Below are 25106 nucleotides of genomic sequence, written 5' to 3'. Positions count from 1 at the left end.
ACTTTATTTGATCACAAATGGCCATTATTGAAAATATGCATTTTTATGGAAGGCTGTATTGCAGTGATACCTCCTGTCAGCTAGCTGTTCCCTTTAACAGGTGATTCCACTTTCCATTTCTACCCTAAAATGTTGCTGTAGGGCTGGGATCCCAGAGAAGTTTGTTAAAACAATGAATAGAATTCTAAGATGAAGTAGCCTCTGTTTCAAGACCTTCTTAATGAATAACGTGCATAGACTTGGGTACCTGTGTTCAGGGACATATTTTCTGGCTGCTCTGGGGACACTGCTTTTTAACTATGTTCCAGATAATTGCTTTTACACAAAAAAGGCATCTCAATAAGTGAGATGTTGTTATATGTGGTTCTCATGGTATTTCATGAGTGTGCATAGCCACTTTCCAACCTGATTCTAGCAGAGTGCAGAGACTTTTAAAAATTTCATTCACTTATTCTTCCAACAAAAGAATTACCAAGCACCTGACATTCCAGGCATTATGCCAGGCGGTGAAAATAAAAACAAGGGAACTTTATAGTTGTCAAGTACTTTTGGGTAAATTACCTCACTTAATCCTCGAAACAGCTCTGTGAGGCAAGTGATCTTATTCCCATTTTACAGACAAAAGAGAGAAATCATGCACAAGAGAACTAAAAGGAAAAGAAAGAAGTACTGTGTTTATTAACTGACCAAAAGTCCTCGACATCCCATCCCTGTTGGCGTTTACAGAAGGACAACACACCCGAACGGCGTGGACCTTGCTCTATGAACTTATTTGGTTTTTGTCCAGCACAGCACTGCATGCAGAAAGCCACTTAGTAAATACTTCAGAGGAAGATCATTTTGATGTTGGTGAGAGTTCAGGCCATCTCTGGGAATGGGAAAAAGGATGGTAATGAACTCCAGGAACCAGAGGAAAGGAGAAAATTAGACAGTGGTCTGGGTGAGGTGAGAAAGGCAAGACTTACAGGAAAGTAATGAGGTTTATTTTCGTCTAGGGGAGAGGGCAGACTGACAGAGAGGAGGTGAGGGATTAGAGAGGGAGGCCTTAGCACACAGAGAGCAGAGACTTAGGATCCAAGGACAGTTTCCAGGATGTTATAAATGGGCCCTAAGGAAAAGGAAACACGCTTCTCCATGCCTTCACTAGCAAGTTCTAGCCAGCAAAATGGTTCCAGATTTCTGACAGCATTTTGAATTAGCTTCAGTCTCAAATTCAAAGCAGAAACTGCCCTAAATTCCTCTGTTTCTCAATATGTCCTGTTTCTGTTGCGTCAGGGAGCTAAGACACTCCTTATTGATGATTTTGCAGATGCTCAACAATGGTAGCTTTACAGATTAATCAATGAACCAAATATTTATTGGAGATCTGTTATGTATGCACCACGGTGAGGACCAGTGACATTCGGATGGGAGGCCTGGCTGACAGCGCACACAGCATGCTGGCAGACAGCGAAACACCTTCCAGACACACACTTGTGCGAGAACCAGTAAAGCAGGTTATGCCTGAGTGGGAAGGAAGATCTGATAGGTAGGGTGGGGCCATATCACAAAAAGCCTGAAGAGGGAGAAGAGTGGGTCAGAGGCCTTTAGTTATTATAGTCTGGCAGCAGTATGTTGAATGCATATTTGTTGAATGCATACTTGCATGAATGATTTCAAGTAAGCATATTGTCCCAGACCCAGGGCACAGTCATCCTCTCTAAATCATTCAGTCCTAAGTGTCGAATTGTGCCCAAACACAATTATGATATTTACATCTTTGTAGAATTATTCTGAGACTATGGATGGATAGAGGTCTAACCTTTCCATGAGGATAGTGACCTTTTGCCTCCCTGGATCTACTGGATCACTTGGAAACAGAGAAGTAGACGCTGGAAGAATACAGTGCTTGGGACATAATGACCAGGCCATGCTAATTGCAGAATAATACAGAAACAGATTCTCCTTCCACCCAAAAATGTACCCAGGGTGAGCGGCCACAGAGGACACGGAGGCAGGAGACCTACTAAACAGGCCTCTTCTGTAAAACAAAAAAAATTCATACTGCCACCACACCTTAAATTCCATGATTCCTTGTGCCTTCCTCTCAGATGCTTTCTAGTCTGTCTCATTTATCTTGACAGTCAAAGACATAGAATGGGTAGAACATTTGTAGAGTGAGCAGTAAATTAGCTGGTTTCTGAATCTTAAACAGTAAAGTCTTTCAGATGAAGAATGTGCTGATTTAAGGAGGATGCCTCCTAAGCAGTCTTCAGCAGAAGAAATGTCTTCAGAAACCTGCCTGGACAGAACTACAGGCATCTTGCATTTCTCTCCTATTACTCCTCCTGCCTTCTATCTGTACCCATACCAGAACACATCTGTCGGACCCTCAGACCAGTTCTAAAGCAGCTGCCCCTTTGTAGACAAGCCCAATCCTTATCATTCCAACATAGTAACAAGGAAAAACCTACCTGGGCGGAGGTCCTTGTCTTAATGAACAAGTAGTCTGCAACCACCACCAGCAGAGGGCGTTGTCCAAAACGGCTGCGGTGAATTCAGCAGGCTGCACACAATGGAAGCATAATTCTTGCCATAGATCCTTTAAATGTCTTTCCGTTAAATTTGTCTAAACTGCTCTTCACCTCGGAGCAGTTAAGAACATCAAGGCCTTTTTTAGACAGCTCTTCCCTTTCCCACAATGCGAGACTCCAGCAGTAAGACGCTTGACGTGTAACAGATAGAAAGGTTCAAGAGCAGGGCCTTTCCACGAAGACTCCATGTTTTTGCGCTTTCTCTGTACCACGTGACCGAATGATCATTTCACACTGGTGTAAGTCTGTGGCTTCTCTGGATTCCATACTTCTTAGCTGTATCAGTTGGGTTTGCATTTTATTTGTCCAATGTAAAGGAAGGAGATGCCAGTAGCGACTTTTAGATATAATCATTGAGTTCAAATCCAAAACCCATTACTCTGTCCATGCTTCATCGACTTCAGTATCTAGGGAGATATCCCAGAGGTCATTGCTCTGTCCCCAGGCTGGAGTGCAGTGGCGCAATCTCAGCTCACTGCAACCTCCACCTCCCGGGTTCAAGTGATTCTTCTGCCTCAGCCTCCCAAGTAGCTGGGACTATAGGTGCATGCCACCACACCCAGCTAATTTTTGTACTTTTAGTAGAGACAGGGTTTCACCATGTTGGCCAGGATGGTCTCAATCTCTTGACCTCGAGGACCACACTTTCTTAAAGTGAGTTCTGAGGGCTGGATGGAAGGGAGGAGGGATTGAAAAGAAGAGGCAGGCAATAGCAAAGGCAGACGGAAGCCAAGTTCTCCTAATTTTTGCCTCTTGGAGGACAGTAACCCCCTCCAGTCCAACCTGGGAATTCACCACCCAGACACATAATACTCAAAGCTCCCATGAGGAGGGTGGTAGTCCTCTGAACTTTTCACTAAGATTTAGAATCTACACATGGATCTGCAGCATGTCATTTAACTGGGGCTGTCTACTCTGTGTATCAGATATCTTGCCTCTCAAGATGTGAGTGTTTAAAGTCCAATTTGAATGCTGAGATTTTTTTCTATGAGAGACACTTTTGGAATCTGCCTTCTTCTAAATTCGGGAAGGATAATCTCAGCTTGTACTTGATTTCCAAACAATAGCAGCAATAGCTCTCCTACTCTGGAGGCAATTATAGAACATTATCTTGGGTGATCTTTTATCACTAGTGTTAACTGCTTTTGCAAGCACTTGGCTGCAAGTACCCATGCACAACAGGATGTGGTTAGACAGTCAAAATTCATAGATCTTAGTAGCCTTATGGGGCAAGATGGAACAAGGTGTCTGAAAACCCCCATCAAGTATATGCAGGTTTTACTGACAGTGTCAAAACATGTGGTTTAATTCAACATATGTATTTAATGCCTACCATGTACAAGACATTGTGTTTGGTGTTATGGGGTTAAAGAAATTATCAACTCAGTCCCTGTTATAAAGTGGGGTATAACGTGTAACAGACTCAGACTGAAATAAGCCTTGTTTAAGCTCCATTCTGGAAGGTGTGTGGTTTTCTGGATTTTCTCACTTTGGCCACTGAGTAGATTTGAATTATTAGGTAAGGTCAATTCCATCCAGGCAACCAAGTAAAGTGACACCTGGGAGGGTTATTTAATTAAGGACCTTAAGAATGTACCAAAAGCATCCTTTGGGAAAAGATTGGACCAATACACCAGAATGAGAATTTGATGCATATTACCATACCGCTCATGTAGAAATCCCTAAACATACAACTTCAGATGGTAGACGTGGGTCTCTGAGAGGCAATCCCACCTCCTTAGCATCCAAGAACTAGTGAAAACCAGTTCATGACCATAGGGCTTGGGTTCTGGTGTGCTCAGGCTCTCCCTGGCTGCCCCTCCTGTTGAGATCAGCACCTGTCCTGCCTCTCTTCAGGCTGGGACGTGTTTCTGGCCCCCCACTGCACACTCTGCACCATGCTGGCTGCCCCTGGATCTCCCCTTCTCATTTGGGATTGGCTTCTCTCACAAATGAGAGTTGTCCTGGGTGTGCTCTCTGCCCTACCAGTGCGATGGGCCATCTGTGCCTTTAGTAAGAGGAGAGAAGGGAGAGTGTGACCGAAAGTGTGATTTCCAGTACTTGGAGACTGAGATAAAGGAGGATTCTGCCTGGAGAAGAAATAGACTCCAGATGCCCCTTGTGTAAGCCGTGACACGTCCAGCAGCTTGTATTCCAGCTTGACCTTTGACCCCAGGTACACATAGGTCGGGTAGGGCAGAGGGGCGAGAGGCATTGCACAGAAAATCGCAACAGAAGGGGCACAGGAAAGCAGCCATTTTGGTTTTCCCTCACTCTACCTTCTTTGAATCCTCCTCATTGCTCAGTGACTGGAAAGTACTGCAATCTCAATGCCATCCACCTGTATCCATAGCACTGTTTAAAACTGTACCCAGGACTTTCCATGCATGGTAATCGGCGTTCATCAATACTAAAAGCTGAGTCTTCACCGCCACCTTCCTTTTTGGTCTCGGGCCTCTGTGGCCTGCTCGCCCCCCTCCAGGGGTCTATCACACTCTTGTAGTGACCCAGTTTATGGTAATAAGACTGTGAGCTCCAAGAGGGCAAGCCTGATGTCTGATATGGTCACAGGCTACTCCTATGCCCAGCACACTGCCAGGCACAATAGGAGGCCTTGATAGTTATTTACTGGTTAATGAATGGAAGAATAGGTCATTCGCTTTCCAGCTAGTCCCTGGGTAGGAGGAATCATGCCACCCCCCATCCTGTACTCCATAATGTCCCAATGTAAATCCTAAAGCCCAGAGGAAAGCCATCAAAACTGTCACAAATACAGTTTGAACACTTGAAAGCACATAAAATCTGTCATAAAAATTGGGAAACATCTTCCACAGTTCTGTTCTCCTATGACATACTTTTTTTCCATGAAGGTAGGAAATGAAAGTGAATAAATACTCTGGGCTCCACATAATGACAGCTGCAACTACCATAGCTATACATCGGGGGCAACAGAACAGATCTAGGTTCAAGACCTGGCTCTGCCATTTACTAACTGGCAAGTAATTGTTATAGGTGAAGTTATGTCCTCCTAAGATCCTAACCCTCAGTACCTTAGAATGTGACTTTACAAGGAACTAGGGCCATTGCAGATGTAATTCATTAAGCTTAGATGAGGTAATACTAGAGAAGGCTGGGCCCCTAATCCAATAGAATTGGTGTCCTTATAACAAGGAGGAATTTGGACACAGAGTCATGCACACATGGAGAGTGCCACGTGAAGACTGGAATCATGCTGCCACCAGCCAACGAACCACCAAAAGCCTGGAGAGAGGCCTGGAACAGATCTTTCCGTAGCATCTTCACAGGGAGCCACAGCCCTGCCAAGACTGTGATTTCAGACTTCTGGCCTCCAGAACTGTAAGACAATACATTTCTGTTGTTTAGGCCACCCAATTTGTAGTACATTGTTATGGCAGCCCTAGATGACCTGTGATAAATTAACCTCTTTGTGCTTTGGTTTCATTTTTTAAAAATGATATTAGTAATGGTCCCTACTTCATGGAGTTGTTATGAGAATTAAATTAGTTAATACTTGCATAGTGCTTAGAACAGTCCTTGGCACAGAAAACCAATGAGGTCATGCAGCTTCATGACATTGCCATGGGAATTGTGGGTGAATGCATAGGCATGGCAGCTGCAGCCTCTTCTACCCAGGACAGTGGCCTGCAGTTCAGCAAGAGAGATAGAACCAGGGCCTCCAGAAGAGGTCTGGTGTCCAGAAACCAGCCTGCTTCATTGCCCTGCATTTGAAAACTCTTTGGCCTTTAAAATTCTCCATTAAAAAAAGAACATGAGAGGCTTCATTTGTAAATCCAGAAAGAACCACAAAAGGAATAGAAGGTGTAGGGGTAAGGGGTTGCTTCTTGTATAAAAAACCTTGTAAATATGGAGATATCCCTTTCTGGACAGAGCAGTGACATAAATTTATTGAAGGAGGCTGGGGTTTGGTTATCAGCTCAGCTGGAATACATATGTTAAAGAAGGGGAAAGAGTAAAAGGTAACTTTAACATTCCCATAGCCCATATGCCAAGCAGGACTTTTTCAATTGTTATCATGGTGGCTTTTTAACAAGCTGAAATTTAACACGACACCAATACTAAATACTCCTCCAAAATAAATGGTGCTTGTGAGGCTGAGATCTGGAATACGAGGGCAATAGCTGTTGATTTCCAGAACCTTAATCAGCTACCCCAAGGCCACATCTAGAGCAATGTTGTGAAACAAAAGTTATCCTCCGTAGTTCTTTCATTATCGACACTTTCTTCATTTAGGAGATCCCAGACAAGCTCAGGTGTTCACTCCTTCAAGTAATCCCAACTGTCCATGGCCCTCTCCCTTAGAGGGGCCCTCTATTCCTGCCCCTTCTTGCTCTCATCAGAATTTATGTCCTGGACTCAATTTTTTTCAGCTGCCTCTTAGTTGACAACCAAACTGATTTTATTGGAACAGAGGGTTAGTATTTTCAGGGAAGAGAAGCATGTTTAGGTGCCATTCAAACCACTGCCAACTTCTCTTCCTTTATCCAGCTCTGGACCTGTCTCTGAAATTGGTCATGCTTTTCCCAGTCCATATATAATTTAGTGAGAACCTGAGAAATGAGTGCTAGCAAAATGTTCATGGGGAGAACCCGCGCATAGACTTACTCGTTGAAAACCATCTTCACAGCTCTAATCATTGTTGAATAGGAATTAGTTACCCAGATCCAAATAGGTACTAATAAGACCAAAATTACTCCCTGAAAAGCTTGCTTTTTTCTACCTGTCCCCCTTCCCTCCGGCCCCTGACGCCACTGCCACACACACACAAATCCTTACACTGTCAGCCTAGTAATAAGTATATGTGCTTTAGTACTGCACATAACAAGGTTAGGAACCTGTTTCTGGCCAGGCGCGGTGGCTCACGCCTGTAATCCCAGCACTTTTGGGAGGCCGAGGCGGGCAGATCACGAGGTCAGGAGATCGAGACCATCCTGGCTAACACAGTGAAACCCCGTCTCTAATAAAAATACAAAAAATTAGCCGGGCGAGGTGGCAGGCGCCTGTAGTCCCAGCTACTCGGGAGGCTGAGGCAGGAGAATGGCGTGAACCTCGCGGGGCGGAGCCTGCAGTGAGCCGAGATCACGCCACTGCACTCCAGCCTGGGCGACAGCGAGACTCTGTCTCAAAAAAAAAAAAAAAAAAGGAACCTGTTTCTGTTAACTGGGTGGCTTTGGGCCACAAATGTCCTCATTTATAGGACCAAGATAATAACAGTACCTACCCCATAGGGCTTTGTGCAGACTGGATGAATAATAACTCATGTGAAACCCTTAGCACAATACTTGGCCCTTAGTATTTTAAAATGTTAGCCATGGTATTATCACTCCCTGAATAGTAATAGTTACACTTATATGGAGTTTACTCAGTGCCAAGCACCGTTCTCAGAACTTTACAAAGGTTAACTCATTTAATTTTCACAACTACCATATATTATAGATACTATTGTCCCTGTTTGAAAGAACAGCAAATGAAGGCACAGAGAGGTTAAGTCATTTGCCAAGGTAACACAGCAAGCAAGTGGCAGAGCTACAACTCCAACCTAACTAGTCTGACTCCAGGGTCTGCACTTTTCACCACACATTTGATGGGGGCTCTGGAGGGCACACCAAGTTGGGCTCCATCTTAAAGCAAAGGGAAGTTGTGTTGTTGGTTGGGGCAAACAGAAAGTTGTGTGTGAACTCTGTCACCAAAAGGAAAAGGAGAGTAAGCGGTCCAAGGACACGGAGAAGGCTTCTGTTAGAACAGAATCTCCACACTCAGGTGGATGCGGATGGTTCTGAAGTCAGCAAGTTAAGGTCCACATTTCTGTAATGTTTTAAAGTGAAATTTAAGGGGAGGATATTTCCCACCAGGAATGAACAAAAGTCACCACGAAGTTAGAGACTAATGAGACAGTCTATAAAAAGTGCTGATGAAAAGAGGGGAGAGCCAACAGGGGAAAAAGGCAACAAGAGGGAGAAGGGAATGAAGTCATATTCCCAGAGTCATAATTCAAATGCAACCCGGGTTCTGGCAGTTTACAGTGACAGCTTGTCCAATAACATCCACAATACACAATGCTCTAAGGACTTGTTTGATGTTGAAATGTTTTCTTGAATGAGATTCACAAAGGGAATTCTTGTTGTCTGACATTCCTTCAAGTTTATTAGGCCACAGTGACCTGTGTTTATCGCTCTGTATGTATGGGGCAGCGGCAGCGTCTGCCACATGTTGCATTTACTCATGGATGAGGCTTGTCACTCCAGTTCGACTGCTACTATGCCTCGTATTTAATTCACACTCAATACTTGGTGAAGGGGGGAAAAGGAAAATAAAATGTTTTGTGGAGATTTGCCTATTTTTTTTTTCAATAATCCTAAAGAAAATTTCCCAATTTGCAATTCTTTTTAAAAGCACCTATTCTCATAATAAAATCTCTTTAAAGGGGCATCCAAAGAGCTGTGAACCCTTGAGATCTGCACTCAGAAATTTATCTGGATAAAGTCCAGGCTCCTCCACATTTTGCCTGCAGCTCCAAAAGCCAGGCCATTAGCTGCTGACCCTGCCAACATTTCCTGGCCAGGACAAACAAAACCAAATCCAGGGTCCATACAGTGAGCAAAAGGTCTCCAGGGTGTTTGTCACTCCAGCTTATATCTGTGAGCTCACCAGTTGCCACGGGGATAGAAATCCTTCAGTGGGGAGAAGAACTATTATTTTCAGTGCTGGCTACACTATTTTTGCAAATGGTGTCCATAATTTCTACCAACAAACTCTGTGCACCTATAACCACTTGAGAGTAGAAGGGAATGAATGAACTGCATTTCAGCTTCTCTTCCTTGCAATTTTCACTTTTGAGGAAAATTGTAAATTATAAAGCAGAAAATGGGTTCTCATTCTTCATGAGATGCAAGCTAGCCATCTACTGTGTATCATTGCCATTATGTAATCTAGAAACTTATAATTAGGCTGAACTGAGGCTGCTAAAGAGCTGCATGAGGTCTATGAAATCCCCTCTGTGCTTCTAGATCTGCTTCCTTGTTGATCTTAAAGCTGAGAGTGCCTTCCTGCCCCTAGTGGATCCAACTCCTGCGAAGCAGGCTACCTGCTCCTTGATCAGCACCAAGCCAAGCCTCTGACTTCCCAGCCTCTTTCTGGGAGTTGATTTTCTAAAGGACTTCTTTGACTATACAGATAAACTCTCATTTAAATTCAGGCACATACACCCACAGGCTGATCAACAAACGCACACCATGAATTGAATGATAAATAATACATGCAGACAAAGACAACACCAGCACTTATTTGCAGATGAAAGAACACTAGAAATTATTTCTGATGGAGATATAAAAGATTAAATTCAAGCAGAGAGTGGAGGAGGAAGTATTTTTTAAAGCTCCTCAAGAAACACCCTCATTGTTTCACTTTCAAAAAGACACTTTCTGTCTTGAGTTGGGAATTCAGTGGGCATTGCATTCAGAACTCGGGCCTCAATGGGAGATGCTAATCCATGAAGGATAGAGCTTGGGAGGACAATCATAGCTTCAGTCTAGGACAGGGCACCCGATGGTGGTCAGCCTAGCATACATCTCCTTTCTTCTGGTAATTTTCTACAGGAGAGCTATTCCTTTTCCAGTTTCACTCCATAAAGCCAATAGTGCTCTGTCTGACCTTCCACCGTGATGGGATCAGCAATGGGAATATGAACCAAATCATTCCAGTGAGACTCAGTTGCTAGACTTTGCTCTCTTTTCGCCAAAGTTGTGAGCCAGTGGGAGTGAGCCTGGAGAGCTCATGAGTGTCAGGAAAGCCTGCCTGAAAGCACAGAGGAAAAGTGAGCTGAGAAATGGAGCACTACAGATTCCTGATCATGTAGTGTGAGCACCTGGACTCAGCCTTTCCTGAAGCTAGACTGCCCTGGACATTTCAGTGACATGAGCCAATAAATTCTGTTTTGTGCATAAGTCATTCTGTCACTTTCAGTCATGCACTCAGTAAGGTGGACTGCTGGCTCCCACTCACATAGCTTGGGTGGCATCACTGTGTGGTAGAAGCAGACCTGCGTATGAATGTATGAGGAAAGGAGATGGGGAGCTGGGGGCTCATAGAGCCCGGGGGAGGTGACTGCTAGGCATCTGGGCCTCATCTCTCTGGTGTGATTCCAGCCTCACTCGGATAATAAAGCTCCCAAGGGGTCTTGAGTTGGTAAAACTGAGATGGTCTTGGGACCTAACTGAGGATTACTCATGGCACATTTATCTTAAACTTTGACAGCTTAAAGAAGCAAATGTGCCTAAGTATGTGTAATATACATAAACATATATAGGCACATATGTACATATAATTACTAATAGGAAAGCAGTCTTCTTATGTATTAGTAAGAAGATTTATCCTACTGACAGGCAAAACCCACATAAGAAAATCCAGGTTTATTAATTGGTAAATTAGGGAGTAGTTATTTATTTGTTAAGGAATACGAAGGATGCCAGTGAAAAAATTATAGGGCAGACAAGGCCCTTGCCTAAGATTAGGGGAAACAATTCTCAGAGGGAGAGGATCACGGCCTGGCAAGACACCTCAAAGGATGTTTAATACAATATGGAAAATGCAATTTAAACATGCAAATTAAAACAAAAATGTGAATCAAATCAAAACCATGAGCACTGCGGGAACATACAATGCTGGAAATAGGTGAATGAGAAAGTTCTTATGAATGGCTCCAAGCAGGAAAGCTGACAGTGCATAACTAAACCGAACTATGAAAATCTTGATATCCCCTGTGTCAGTGTTTAGGGAAAGTCCCCTAGGGTGGAGGCCAGGGCTTGGGAAATTCTGATGTGTGGGAAGAGCGAGCATGGTGGCTCCTGTCCTTGTGGATGGTCCGGAACAGCTCAGCAGATGAGCTGTTCCCCCGTATCTGTCACAGACATTGTCCCCATTCAGGCTATCTTGGACTCCTTGCTCCACAGCCAATCCATCTAATCCTTTTAGCTTCACCTTCAAATATATATAGACTCTAACTCATTCTAATGCTTTGGTCCTGGGACAGCATCAGCCCCTGCGAGGGCTGCTGTGTCTCTTGATTGGTCTCCTTGCTTCCACCTGGGCCCTCCTACAGTCTCTTCCATTGACAAGAGAGTGAGCCTTTAAAAACACAAGTCAGACCCTGCCAGTCCTCAGCTAGAAACTTCTCCATCTTCCCCAGAAAAAGCCATAGTCTTACCACGGCCCACGAGGCCCTCCGCTCTGTACCCCATGGCCCATTCCCCCATCACCTCTCCGGCCTCATCGACTCCTACTCTTCCCCTGTCGCTCTGCCAGCCTTCCAGCCCTTCCTGCACCTCCTTGAACTTCTCAGAGTACTTCAAAAATGCCAGGGCTGAATGATTTCAGGACCTTTCACTTGCCTTTTCCTTTCTTGAAACGTTCTTCCCCTGGATACCTGCAGGCTACATCCCTCATCTCCTGCGGGGCTTTGATCAGAGAAGTCTGCCGTCAGCGGAGCCTGCCATCAGCGGAGCCTTCTCTGACCACAGTATTTACAATTACAAACTCCCCCCAAGTACACCAATATTCAGAGTGTTAGGAAGGAAAAAGTAATTCGATCTTTAAAAAGAAAGGAAAAGCTGGACAACTAGAGAGGTTTAGGTGGGAAGGTCACTTAAGCCTGGGAGTTTGAGTTCAACCTGGGCAACATAGCAAGACTATTTATAAAAAAATAAAAATAAAAATTTTAATTCAAAAACTCAGCATTCCTGTTTCCCTTCTCAGCTTCATTTCTCTTTATAGCTTTATCACCATCAAACATATGCAAAAGTGAAGTTCTTAAAGTTTATTCTGAGCACATACCAATGTTCAACGTTTTAGTCAACTTATTAATAAGGAAACCAGAAGAAAGACAAGAGCTGATTCAAAGAGCATCCAAATAAACAGACTTATGTAGTCAGTCTGGGTAAAGGATATTGACATAAGATTCCTAAATTAGATACAAGAGTAATTAATGTTCTACAGGGCAATACAACTGTAACTTCAAATTATCTTATTTACCAGGACCACCCCCAACCCCCGCGCACACACAACAAAAACAAGACATTATTACCTCATATCAGTTTTTTGCAGTTTAACCTCCAAATTTATAGGTTGTTAAACATCTGGTCCCTTGTTAGTTAAACAAAGTTATATCCCCTTGAGAATCAGAGGATAGTCAGGAGCTGTTTATAAAATGTCTATCATCAGATTAAAGAAAGCAGTCATCACTTAGGTTTATTTCCAAGTAAGGGATAAATTATTAGTTTATACCTATCATACGTTTTGCTGGTTTATTTCTTTTTAGTTGTTCATCTTACTCTGCTAGAATGCAAGCTCCATGAAGCAGGATTTTTGTCTGTTTTTCACTGTGTTGTGCCCAGTACCCATAATGGTGCCTAAGCCACAGAAAGTACTAAAAGAAAAGTCTAATGGAAAGAATGAGTTGCCAAAATTGTTTTAAATGCTACCATATGGCTATTGCTAACAGACAGGGTGTTATCTTTTTTCTTTTCTAATCTCTTACAGTGCGTGCTGCCTTGCATAGAGTAGGCTTTAATGGTCAGCAGCTGTCCTGAACTTAATCATCACTGAAAAACTTTGTAAAGTCTTGGTTTACAGATGGCTGCACATTTTTCAAATAGTCTGGGTCTTGACCAAAGCCTAAGGGTGTATAAAGTTGAGTCAGAGGAAGCATTTTGAATTCAGTGTTTGGCCTGCTAATTTTAGATTGACTCCATTTTTGCTATTTGCTCTGGAAAGTCCATTCTTGTCCACCTTTGAATTGAGAATAATCATTGTTACTCCCATTCACAATATCTTATTAAACACGGAGGCAGCTTATAGGATTTTCCAAATGTGATTTTGCTTTCCTCTGATCTGTCCTAGAGCTTCATGTCTGACCAATTGGGATGTTGAATATGTCCTTTCAATTCAAGGGCAGGGACTGAAGGGTCAGAACAGAGAACATGGAGTGATCATGACCCATTTCAGCTAGAGGAGGAAATGGAAGCAAGACGTACATCTTTGCTTCTTTTCTCTCTAATTGAAAGGCCAGTGAAAACCCAAGAGAGATACAAGTACACCAATATTCAGAGTTTTGTGAAGGCAACAGTAATTAAATGTTTAAAAATAAAGCAAAAGCTGGGCACAGTAGTGCATGCCTATAGTCCCAGCTACTCAGGAGGCTGATCGCTTGAGCCCAGGAGTTCCAGTCCAGACTGGGCAATGTAGTAAGACCCTATCTCTAAAAAGAAAAAACTTTTTAAAGTTAAAAATAAAATAAAGGACAGTAGATTTGAAACATTATGGGAAAGAAGTACAGTACAGTAGTTGGAAGCACACAACTGAAGTTAAAACGTCTGGATTCACAGCCCAGCTTCAGCACTTATCTATTGTGAGGTCTGGGCAAATTACTTCATTGCTCTAGGTCTCAATTTTCTCATATGTGAGTGTTTACTTTATCAGATGGTTAGGAGGATAAAATAAAATAATATGTCTAATCTTCTTAACACCTTGTCTAACATATTATAGGAGTTCAATAAATGTTAACTATTAACATTTATTATTTGTAAATATTGAAGAAAAAATTCAGACAATTTAGTCGTCAGCAAATACCAAAATGTTATTACAATCATTCATGCATGGGAAAATGACCCACAGTAGGCCATGTCAGAGATAAGGTATAGGAAAAGAAAATGATAAAAATATCATTATTAGGTACAAAGTGAAAAGAATATCTGGTGAAAAGTTCCTGAACTCTTTTCTGACAATCAGCTAACAGTCAACTGGGTGGGTGAGTAACTAATTTCCTAGACCAAATCTTCATCCCATCAAAATTCAGCAGAAAGTTGCATAAATATAGTTTTTTTTTCCAAAAGAAGGTGATGGATTTTTATCACACTGAAAAGGTTCTGCTCCAGACCAGATTTAGGACAATTTTTCTATTATAGGACAGAAGTGCACTAAAATATTATGTACTCTGTCATTATTCCCTTGAATTTTTTCTATAAAGGGAGCAATGATAATGAGTCATTTATCATCCTAAAATTATGAGAATGAGGCTTCCCTCAAAAGTAGACAAGTTTACATGATTAGGTCATATTACATGACAGTAGAAGAGTATAAAGAAGAATCCCATTCACAATAAATGATTCAACGAGATCATGGAAAAAGACAGTCTTTGAGCCAAGCTGACTTATAGTCAAATCTTGGTTTGGTCAAATTACTTAACCTATATTAGTCTCACTTTACTTATCTGAAAATAGGGATGCTATCTATTTCACAGAGTCAATGTGTGGATAAGGTAAGATAAAATACATCAAGTACCCAACACAGTGCTGATACGTAATATAGACTCAAGATAATATTGTTTCTCTTTTTTCTACCCCCATTCCTCTCTACCTGCATTGCCCATTGCCCATAATAGCCAAGAATCTGCAACTTTTGATCTCAAATACTACCCCTTAAGCCTCCAAGCCAATTGCCACCTTCCCATTTCCTACATTTATTAGGAATTATCAGGAGAGCAAAGTTAACAATCATAAGTCTCTCCCACATACTTCAAATGGCTACACTTATTATGAGAACCCAAAGCCCCACATCAAGGGTGTTATCTTCTCGTGGTCCCAATCCTTCCAGTCTTCAGAGCTCCAGAACAATGTGGGCTTCCTGATGTGGCTCTCACTCACTGCTGGGCATTCACTTTGTGAATGGTTCCATCAGCCTCTGACGTGCTTCCTGTATCCCCAAGCACAGGACTCACCTGCTCCTTGTGTCTTAGTGGCGTGGGTGTTACATTTTCCCCTCCATCCTCCTCAGCTTCTTTTTCTGATCCCAGTTACAGATTAAAAACTCCTGTGCATTAGGATAGAGACAAACATGGTGGTGGTGTGCGTACAGGAGAGGGTGGAGGATGGGTTAGTTATTGGAAGCAGCCAGGCCACTATGCTTCCAATTGAATAAACCTTTTTAAAGTGTTTACTCTGAATCTGAATTATGTTCCCAAAAGAGTATAATATATACATTCAATTCCTATAACCATTCACAGCCGGTGGGAAGGAGAAAATGTCCCCTTGAGACTGGGGCAGTCCACGTCTCATTCTCTGTTGCACTCTCCATATCCTTGGCATAATGCAATCTCGATAATTCCCGGAAATAAGAATAAATTAATGAAAGATTCTCTTTAGCCAACTTAATATGTACTTGAAAGATGTGATTCTTGTCAAACTAAAATACTTATGATGAAGTATCAGGACAGTGAAAACAGCGGCCTATTGTGTGAGGGAGGATATCCAAATATGTACATTGTCAAAATTAGAGACTGGGCTCCAGTCAATAAAATGAGACACAATCAAGAAAAACAAAGTGGCTCCTATATGAACAAATATGCAGCAAGCTGAGAACTGAGATTGTGGGTCTGGCCGAGCATGAGGAGTTGTAAATTGTTTGGAAGTCCACAGAGGGCCTCATTGTAACTACAGACCACGGCATTTTGGGCTGGGCTTGAGGGGATTTTACTCTAAGGTCAAATAGGCATGTGTTTCAGTGAAACTCCGTCTACTAAAAATACAAAAAAAAAATAAAAATTTGTCAGCCGTGGTGGCGGGCGCCTGTAGTCCCAGCTACTCGGGAGGCCGAGGCAGGAGAATGGCGTGAACCGGGGAGGCGGAGCTTGCAGTGAGCTGAGATAGCGCTGCTGCACTCCAGCCTGGGCGACAGAGCGAGACTCCGTCTCAGAAAAAAAAAAAAAAAATAGACATGTGTTTATTACTCTTGATTGGCCTTCACTAAGCACAAGCCCGGCAGGGATACCAGGTATTCTTCTTCAAGTTCCAAATTTCAAAATCGATGCAGATCCATCAACGAAGTTTCAGAGAAAATGAGAATGATTAAAATTTTGAAAAATAAGCCTTGTGAGAAAATGCAGCTATGATGGCCTGTGTTTGGTTTGTAAGGAAAGAGACTAAGAAGGGCCATAAGTCTCTGTGTATAAAGTTACGCTGCAATGAAGACAAAAATGATTTCTTCTTTCCATACCCAGTGAACAGTTAAAATAATGAAAGGCATGGTGCCCACATTGCTTCCTGAGCATGGATAGATCTGTAAAATAGGCAATGAGGACGATCACTGGCACGGTCTGCTTCACCTCGGACTAAGTAAAGCTGGCCTTTATTCAGCGTGTTACTCCAAAGCCCTGCTTCTCCCTCACTAGCACAAACAAAAACTAACCCCCAACAGAAACCTTGGAAGGAAGAAACAATACCCTATCCTCTCACACAGAAGGTGCCAACATAAAAATATTGTATTCTAGGAAGAAGCTATCTGGCGGGGTAGGGGCTGGGCCTGTGTTATTCCTGTACGTGTGAACTGATGAGGTCTTAGGGTGCTGGGGGAAGTAGGGATGTCTCTTTTTGTGAACTATATTCACTCTGATTTGGTTTATGCATCCCATATATAGGCCTAGAACCTATATAAGTTGTACTGAGGAGGACAGAGGGGGCTTTTATAGAATGCAAGGCAATATGGCTTTCTTCTAGACCCTTTAACAGCTCCCATCCATCCCATGGACAAAGCTGTAGGTACTCAACAGAAGACCTGATGCTTTCTCCAGCATCTCAGGCCAGCTGGTCTCCACCCTCACTCTGAGCAGATCTGTTCTGTCCTGTATCTCCCTTCTCTGTCCTGGTGCCTCATACCTTGTTTCCAAGCACTCTTCCCTGCCTCTTCAGATCAATGCTCCATGTTTAGTCTCTGCGTAGCCCTCATTTCAGACTTTGCCTTGGTGCCGTCTACTGGATTTTCCCTGACTCCACAACCAGCCACCCACACAGCTCCCCATACTAGCTCAGTGTCCCAAATTTTAGACCAGGTCATAGGTCCCAGAATCCCCATCCAGGAAGGCAATTTGGATTGTCTTGACCACGCTCCCTTCAGAAGTCACTCTGACTGTGAAGGAATCCCCCCAGAAGGCGTATTCAAGATGAAATCTATTAACGTTTGGCCAAGATTCAGAACCTCCAACCCTTCCACCTGCCACTGTAAGATTGGGAGGGAAGGAGATAAAGGCCTTTTCCCCCCAGTCAGGAAAAGGTACTCTCTTTGATCCTATGAGTCATGGGTCACAAATAATATGTCCCCAGGGGTCAGGCAGGCCACAGAAATGGTGAAGTGGGCCAGGAAGAAAAGCAGAGGGAACCATGACAAACTGAAGAGTATGCCAGCTACAGGAGTCCACCAGGACTGCTATAACAAAGTACCACAGCCTGGGGGCTTACGCAACAGACACTGATTTTCTCACAGTTGTTGAGGCCATCTTCAAGGAAGTTCAAGAGCAAGGTGTGAACCCAGCTGGTTTCTTCTGGGACTTCTCTCCTGGCCGTATAGATGGCTGTCTTCTAGCGTACCTACATGATCTGCCCTGTGTCTGTCTGTGCTAATTGCCTCTTTTTATAAGGACACCAGTCATATTGGATTAAGGCCAAACCCTCATGCCCTCATTTTAACTTAATTATCTCTTTAAAGACCCTATGTCCAAAAATGGTAACACTCTGAAGTACTAAGGGTTAGGACTTTGACATGTGACTTTTGGGGGACACAATTCAGCCCACAATCCCCCCTACATGAGGAGCCATTGTTTGACTTCTGCCAATGTCTGCCAGGAGAATAGGGGCCCAATTTTGACAGAGCATCTTATTTTTCAGAAGGAAGCGACATCTGGAATTTCACATGAAATTCCCAATTTTTAAACATGGACAGCTAAGTTTTATTTTATTTTTATTTGCCCTCATTCTTGCTGTCATCCTATAATTTTTATTTTTTTAAGTATCATATGGGCTGTAGGTGCCCCCAGGCAGCAAGTCTGTGACCTCTTCAATCAGCATATGGTTCTCTGTGAAACCCACCATGGAGGCTGACTCCTTGAAATGCTTGAGATTAGGCAGCCCAAGCAGCAGATACTGAAGGCAGACTGGCCGGCTTCCTGGGCCTCTTCTCCAGCAACACACTGACCTCAGCCCTGCAATGGTGGGAAGGGCTGAGGGAAGACCAACCTCATGAAAGAACGGCCAAGCAAAGAGTGCATTTGTCTCTACAGCCTTGGCCCTGGGAGTTGGCATCCTGCCCCAGGCCTCTGACCAATCCTGCTTGGCCTTTCTAGGGCAGGAGATGGCACCAAGTGACAAGTGGCCCAAAGACAGCAGGGGAGACTGGACAACCCACTCTGTGGAGGTCAGGGTATTTCTGTGTTTTACTGTTTACACCATAAGCTCCACCGCCCATCATTTGGGCTAAACTATGTCAGTGACCCACATCAACACCATCTATCCTCAGAGATAGATGGATGGAGTGAGGGTTTTCTTTGTGAGGGTCACAGGGAATGCATAGCAGAGCCTAGTCAGGAAGCCCAATTCTGAGTGATCCCAGAAAAACCTTTATAACCAATCTTGTCCAGCTCTGTCCCTAAGATAAGCCTATAAATGGCACAGAAAAAAAAAAAAAAACTGGGACATTTCAGAAAAGATCTCTGACTTCTCTAGGCTTATTTTAAACACCCATGTAGAGAAGCTGCTTCTAGGAACAGTACAGTAATGGTGATGTAGAAGGAATGTGGGCCCTGAAGTAGTATCTGACCTGTAATAGGCATAACGGAGCCAGATTCTGTAAACACCTGGCAGCTGAAGTCCAGTAGGCTCTAGGGCTGTCTGGTAGGGGCCAAGAGCTAAGAAGAATTGCAGGCAGGTTACAGCTGTCGAATAGGCGGGAGACAGGTCAAGTCCAGAGAGGCAGAGGAGAGACCAGTAAAGTGGATCCGTGTGGGCAAGGGCATGATTTAGTGCAGGGATGGCGAACAGGGTTCCACTCAGTGCCAGCTCTCAGTAGTTGCAGCTGCTGGGAGTATTGGGTTGAGAATGGTCTGCAACCTCATCCAGACACTGGAGGAAAGAGTGCTGTGATTGATTAGCACTGTCTCTCCTGGGCACAAGGTGTGGGGTAGATGAGGCTATGCCATCCTGCTCCAGGAGGTCAGGTGGTACTAATCAAATACCCAGGCTTGGATGCAGGAAGTGTCAAGGTGTTTCAGCTTCAAATGGCCAGAAGCGAGGCAAGGGTCTACGTACAGCGAGGGCATACCACCCACAAAAAAGTACGTAGATAATGATCAAAAATTTATGTAACTCAAAAACTCCATATATATTTCTTTTCTAGGCAAGGACTGTGTCAGAGTGTGGGCCGAACAGAGACTGCCAATGGAGAAAATTAGTTGTATCTGAACCAAGAGGTAGCCTGAGAAAGAGGGAATTCCAGCAGCTCCTGACACCAGGAAGCCCTGGTGACTCACAGATGTGACACAGTCAGGCTGGTCGAGTGTGGAAGTTAGGCAGGGGTCTTGGGACTGCTTGGGCTGCCAAAATCTAGATCTGGGAAGCCACAACAGAAATGAAGAACTTGGTGTTATCTGCCTCGGGAGCAAAACAAAAGCTTAAGAACCTGGAGGTCAGAGCAGAGGTGGGAGGGTCTGAGGTGTTGGTTTTCAGGAGCTAACTAATAACGGGAGAGAAAACCAGAGAAGAGGTAGGTACAAGTGATGCTCCGCTCAAACAAACAAGGTCCAGCACCCAGAAAAATAGATGAAAAAATAGCTGCAACTCTCCTAATATACGAGGACCTGGAGAGTAATTTATTTCCCAAAAGATCCCAGGCAGCAAAAGTCTCAGACCAAGGGATCCAGGTATGCACACCTGACAGAGAAGACAGCTGCAGCTGGTTAGGGAAAAGCTGGGTTCTAAAACCACTTCAGTACTCAGCCCAAGACAGACCAGTCCCTGGACTGCAAGCTCACTTATTTATTCAAAAGAATATTTACCAAACAGCTGCACTGTGTCAGGAACTGAGAGACAACAAAACATACTCCTGGGCCCTGGAGGAGCTCAAAGTCAAGCAGAAAAAACAGGCACGAATCTTCCTAATTTGCTGAGTGCTGTAGTGAAAGTAAACACAGCCTGCAGTGGGAACACAGAGGCAGCAGAAACTACAGCTCATGTGTGAAGATGAGTGTAAGTGTGTTGAAGAAAGGAGCCAAGATAACAAATACGTATACAAAGTGTCCCGTATGTGTCAGGCATTATTGTAAAATGCTTTACACACATCAAGTCATTTCATTGTTGAGGGAGTAGTATTGTATTATTATCATTTTACAGATGAAGAAACTGAGGCTCAGAGATATTAAGTAACTTCCTCGAAGTCCCACAGCTAGTAAGTGACAGGGTCACAATTCAAACCTTTTTGCACTGCCTCCAGAGCCTATGCCTTGCTACCTCTCAAGGAAAGGTTAGAAATAGACCTAAAAGGTCACTCTCAAAAGATATCTCAGGGACAAAATGCACCTTGGAGGTCATCTAGTTCAAGTGCCACATGGGCTGGGGACATCTGGGCTAATGACTTCAAAAATCTTGAGTTCCCATGTTGTTCTGAGCCCTCTGAAACTGCAGAAGCATCGCACTCTTCTCTATTAAGGGTTAACATCCCTAGACAAAATTAATGGGCAGCCAGCAATGATACTACTCAATCTGAAATAAAAAGAAATCAAGGATGAATGATGTGGAAACTGAGGGCTGTCACTTCAGTGAAAAGTCATGATCTCTTGCCCCGTTTACAGATATGACCCAGTCTGTGGCCCTGGAATCTATTAATTGAAAGAGTGGTTGGGTCCTTAGAAGGAAGGGCCTGTAACATTATAGAAAATATATCCAGTAATGATTCCTCCAGTCCTTCTCCAAAGAGACACAAGGCCACTTGCCACAGATACACTGAAGAAAGGGGACCACCCAGACATCTTGAGGTCTGTTGAACACTTGACATTGATAACTGGAGACATAAAACATCATCACGACCCTCCTGTTAGAGTGAGGGCATATGGAAACCAGGTAATAAATGGAGGTGAGCTGCCCTAAGTCTGGCTCACAGTGGGCCCATTGGATCCATAGACCAATCCTATAGTCATGCTCACAGTTCCCAGATGTATAACTGGATATATGTACACCTACATTGATTGCTTGGATTGTGAGTAAAGTCAAGTGGAGGCCTCTGAAAAGGCACCCCCACACACATCCTGTTCAAAATAGCTACTCAAAAGCAATGTAGCTTCCTGGGGAAATGGCAGAAATTAGTGCTACCCTTAAAAACCTAAAGTCTATAGGGTTGGTGAACCCCATGTTACTTCAATTCACCAATCTGACCCCTTCAAAAACAAGACAGATCCTGAAGGATGGCAGTGGATGACTGCTACCCAAGCAAAGTCAAATCCAAATGCAGCTGCTGTGCCAGATGTGGTATCTTTGCTAAAGCAGATTAACCTGGCCTTGGATACATGGAATGCAGCCACTGATCTGGTGAAGGTATTGTCTTCCATTTCTATCAGAAAAGAGGATCGAAATGCCCAACACTGTATATTTACCCTCTTCACTGAAGGATATGTTAACTCTCCCATCCTCTGTCATGATATGGTCCAAAAAAAAACTGGACTGGCTGGACATCTTTGGACGGAATGTCATACTGGTCCAATACATGGATGACTTTATGCTAATTCAATTGGATAAACAAGGTAGTGGCTAGTACATTGCAGGCCTAAGTGTAAGCCACATGCAACTCTTGAAGAATAGGAGATAATAATCTATGAATATCTATAAGCCTGACAAAGATCCAGGAACTCACCACATCAGTAAAAATTTTAGGTGTTCAGTGGTCCAAGGAATGCTACAGCAGCCCTTCCAAAATAAATAATAAATTATTGCATTTTGCACATTCTGCCAACAAAGAAGGCCAGAAACAACTTGCTCCAGTGATGGGTACCAAAGACACATTCAACTCTCTCCTCACACATGAGGGTCAGTAGAGTAGACAGTGCAAGTATTCTTAAAAGCACTCCCACTCAGAAAGGGCTAGCAGTAATCTAACTATAAACAGAAGGACTGCAAGCCACCTCATCCAAATGTATCCGTAACTCACTTCCCCCTACCAGGATCCCAAAAGGCTTCTGCTGCTCCAACACCACCCAACACAAGAGGAAGTTAGAGTGCACATTTTTCTTTAAAAGTCTATCCAAGTGAACAAACACATTGCTAGGGCCCCTCCCAGGTCCTTGGAAGGGGACTGTACAAGTAGGGGGCCTGGGGATTAAGCATTATTAGTTTCTAGGTCCGTTCACTCATGGCTGGGAGCCAGGAGAATGAGCATGAAAGTGGGACTGGAGGAGGGTGGTGTCAGGCCAAGGCTGGAGCTGGACAGGAGTGCTTAAGGTTTAATGCACTATCCAGAACGTCTTTTCTATTCCTCTATAAATGTTTTCACCCTATGACAATTGCCAAGGGCTTTTTGTTTGTTTATTTTATCATACTAGGTTCCATCAAACACTCTTGTAATTAGGAACAGTTGGTGAAGTGCAGGCGCTGGGAGAGGAGCCGACTCTCCATCCTCATCCAAAATGAGAGTCATGGAGACCAAGAGTTTGGCTCCTTAGCTGCTGCTCTGGGTGGGAATTAGAAATATCTGGACATTCTTGCCATGGTCTAAAATTCAAGAGCTCTAGACCAAGGCATGGGAGCTTGCTGCTTCAGCTTTCCTCATCTGCAAATCGATGATAATTACTAGTCAGTGACTGCTAGATAAATGGGACTATTGAACTGCAAAATATTAGTATTATTGCTTTTCCTCTTTGATCTCATGGGGCAAGATAAATTTATGACATCGTAATTGTTTCTATGGCAGCAAATCATATTGTCCCAAACAGTGGACTTCATGACTTCATGGCTGGATTGAGAAAAAGAACAAATCAGATTGGGAGTGAGAATTTTGCTCAAACATAAATATCTTCAATGCTAGCACGGGGAATAGAGCAAATTACAGACTGGCAAAATTGCTTTTGTTTAAATGTTCTTCACACAAGTTCATCCCAGTGCAAAAGCCCCTTTCCAGTCATGTAATTTGTGTAACGATGCCTCCTTGCTTGAATTCACAGAAGGCTAATGGTGAAGCTCATCTATTTCAAGGAACACTTCAGCAATGTTAATACTAATTGTTTTGCAGCAATATCTGGATTTCTGCTGTAAGCAGTTTTCTTTTGGCTTTTCTATTTGTTTGTGTGTGTTTTTACTCCCTCAACATTTTATCTCTACAAATATATTTGAAATAAACCAATTTCCAGAAAAAATTCAGTTTTTATCATCTGAAAATCTGTCAAGAACTCTCCTCACTAGAAGCATCTGCTTTGTCTCACTTAAGTTCCTATTGACTTTATTTTCAGATTTCTGGAGTCTATTGTTAGTTTCTGTTTATTGCCTGAAAAGAACACAAAATGTCTAACTTTGAAGCCATTTAAATTCACCTCAGTTTCATTTAACCATACACCACAAACAATGACTTGGGATTTTAAACTCTAGAGATCTCTCTCCTCCTCCTCCTACTCTCTCTCTCTCTCTCTCTCTCTCCTCCCTCCGTGTTTTTCTCCCCACTCCCTCTACCTTCTTCCCTTTTCTTTCTCTCTCTTCTTTCTCCTCCCTCTCGTTCTTTCTTTTCTTTATATACAAACATTTCCAGTACCTTCTACCAGTGATCTCCTCCTCTCATCCTTTTAAGCCTAAAATTTCCAGAACCTGAAAGTTCCTGCTGATTCATAAACTTCTTGCCAAGGACCTCACCCAGGAGCACCACATGGCATCAGTTTTCCACACACTCTGGAAATTCACTGCTTCTTATCCAGGCCTCTCAGTGACCCTTCTCCGCTCTTACTCTGAAAACTCCATCTGTTGAATTTCTCACTATGACTCCGTCAGTAAGTGCAATGAGATGGTCAGTTTTATGTGTCAACTTGGGTAGACCATAGTACCCAGTTATTTAAACAAACATTAAGCTAGGTGTTGCTGGGAAGGTATTTTGTAGATGTGGTTAACATCTACAGTCAGTTGACTTGGAAGTAAAGGAAATGGCCTTTAATAATGTAGGTGGGTCTCATCCAATCATTTGAAGGCCTAAAAAGCAAAAACTGAGGTTTCCCAAAGAAGAAATTCTGCCCTACTACTGACACATCAACCCCTACTTGAGTTTCCAGCTTACCACCTGCCCCACAGATTTAGCACTTGCCACATCCCCATAATCACATTAGTCAATTCATTAAAATAAGTGTGTGTGAGTGCGTGTGTGTGTGCGTGTGTGTCTCAGAAGAACTCTGACAGGCACACACATATAACAAATACACTAGGTGTATTTGTTAAAATGATGTGCTGAAAACTATGCCATGGGAAGTATAAAGAATGCATAAGATGTCATCCATTTCCCCCAAAGAGCTTACAACTCATGGGAGAACCAAGATTAACTGTGCCTGAAACAACAACAACTTGTTAAAAATTACAAACATAGGATTTAGATGTTTTGTGTAGATGCCCAGGAGCTCTGCAGAAAGAAAGGTCAGTGAAAGCTGGAGGAGTCAGGGACCAT

At 43.2% G+C, this 25106-nt stretch overlaps 1 protein-coding gene across 1 annotated transcript in view; it reads right to left on the bottom strand.

Annotated features, from left to right (window-relative positions):
* Positions 1-24139, bottom strand: part of FAM229B (family with sequence similarity 229 member B) — a 95245-nt gene extending 71106 nt beyond the window's left edge. Inside the window, exon 1 of the mRNA XM_055261754.2 lies at positions 24125-24139. The gene's annotated coding sequence lies outside the window, so the exon portion shown is untranslated. The remainder of the gene's footprint in view (positions 1-24124) is intronic.
* Positions 24140-25106: the final 967 nt, after the last annotated feature.

This window comes from Symphalangus syndactylus, chromosome 2 (genome assembly GCF_028878055.3).
Source record: "Symphalangus syndactylus isolate Jambi chromosome 2, NHGRI_mSymSyn1-v2.1_pri, whole genome shotgun sequence".
Classification (NCBI taxonomy): domain Eukaryota; kingdom Metazoa; phylum Chordata; class Mammalia; order Primates; family Hylobatidae; genus Symphalangus; species Symphalangus syndactylus.
This window is presented reverse-complemented; position numbering and strand designations above follow the sequence as displayed.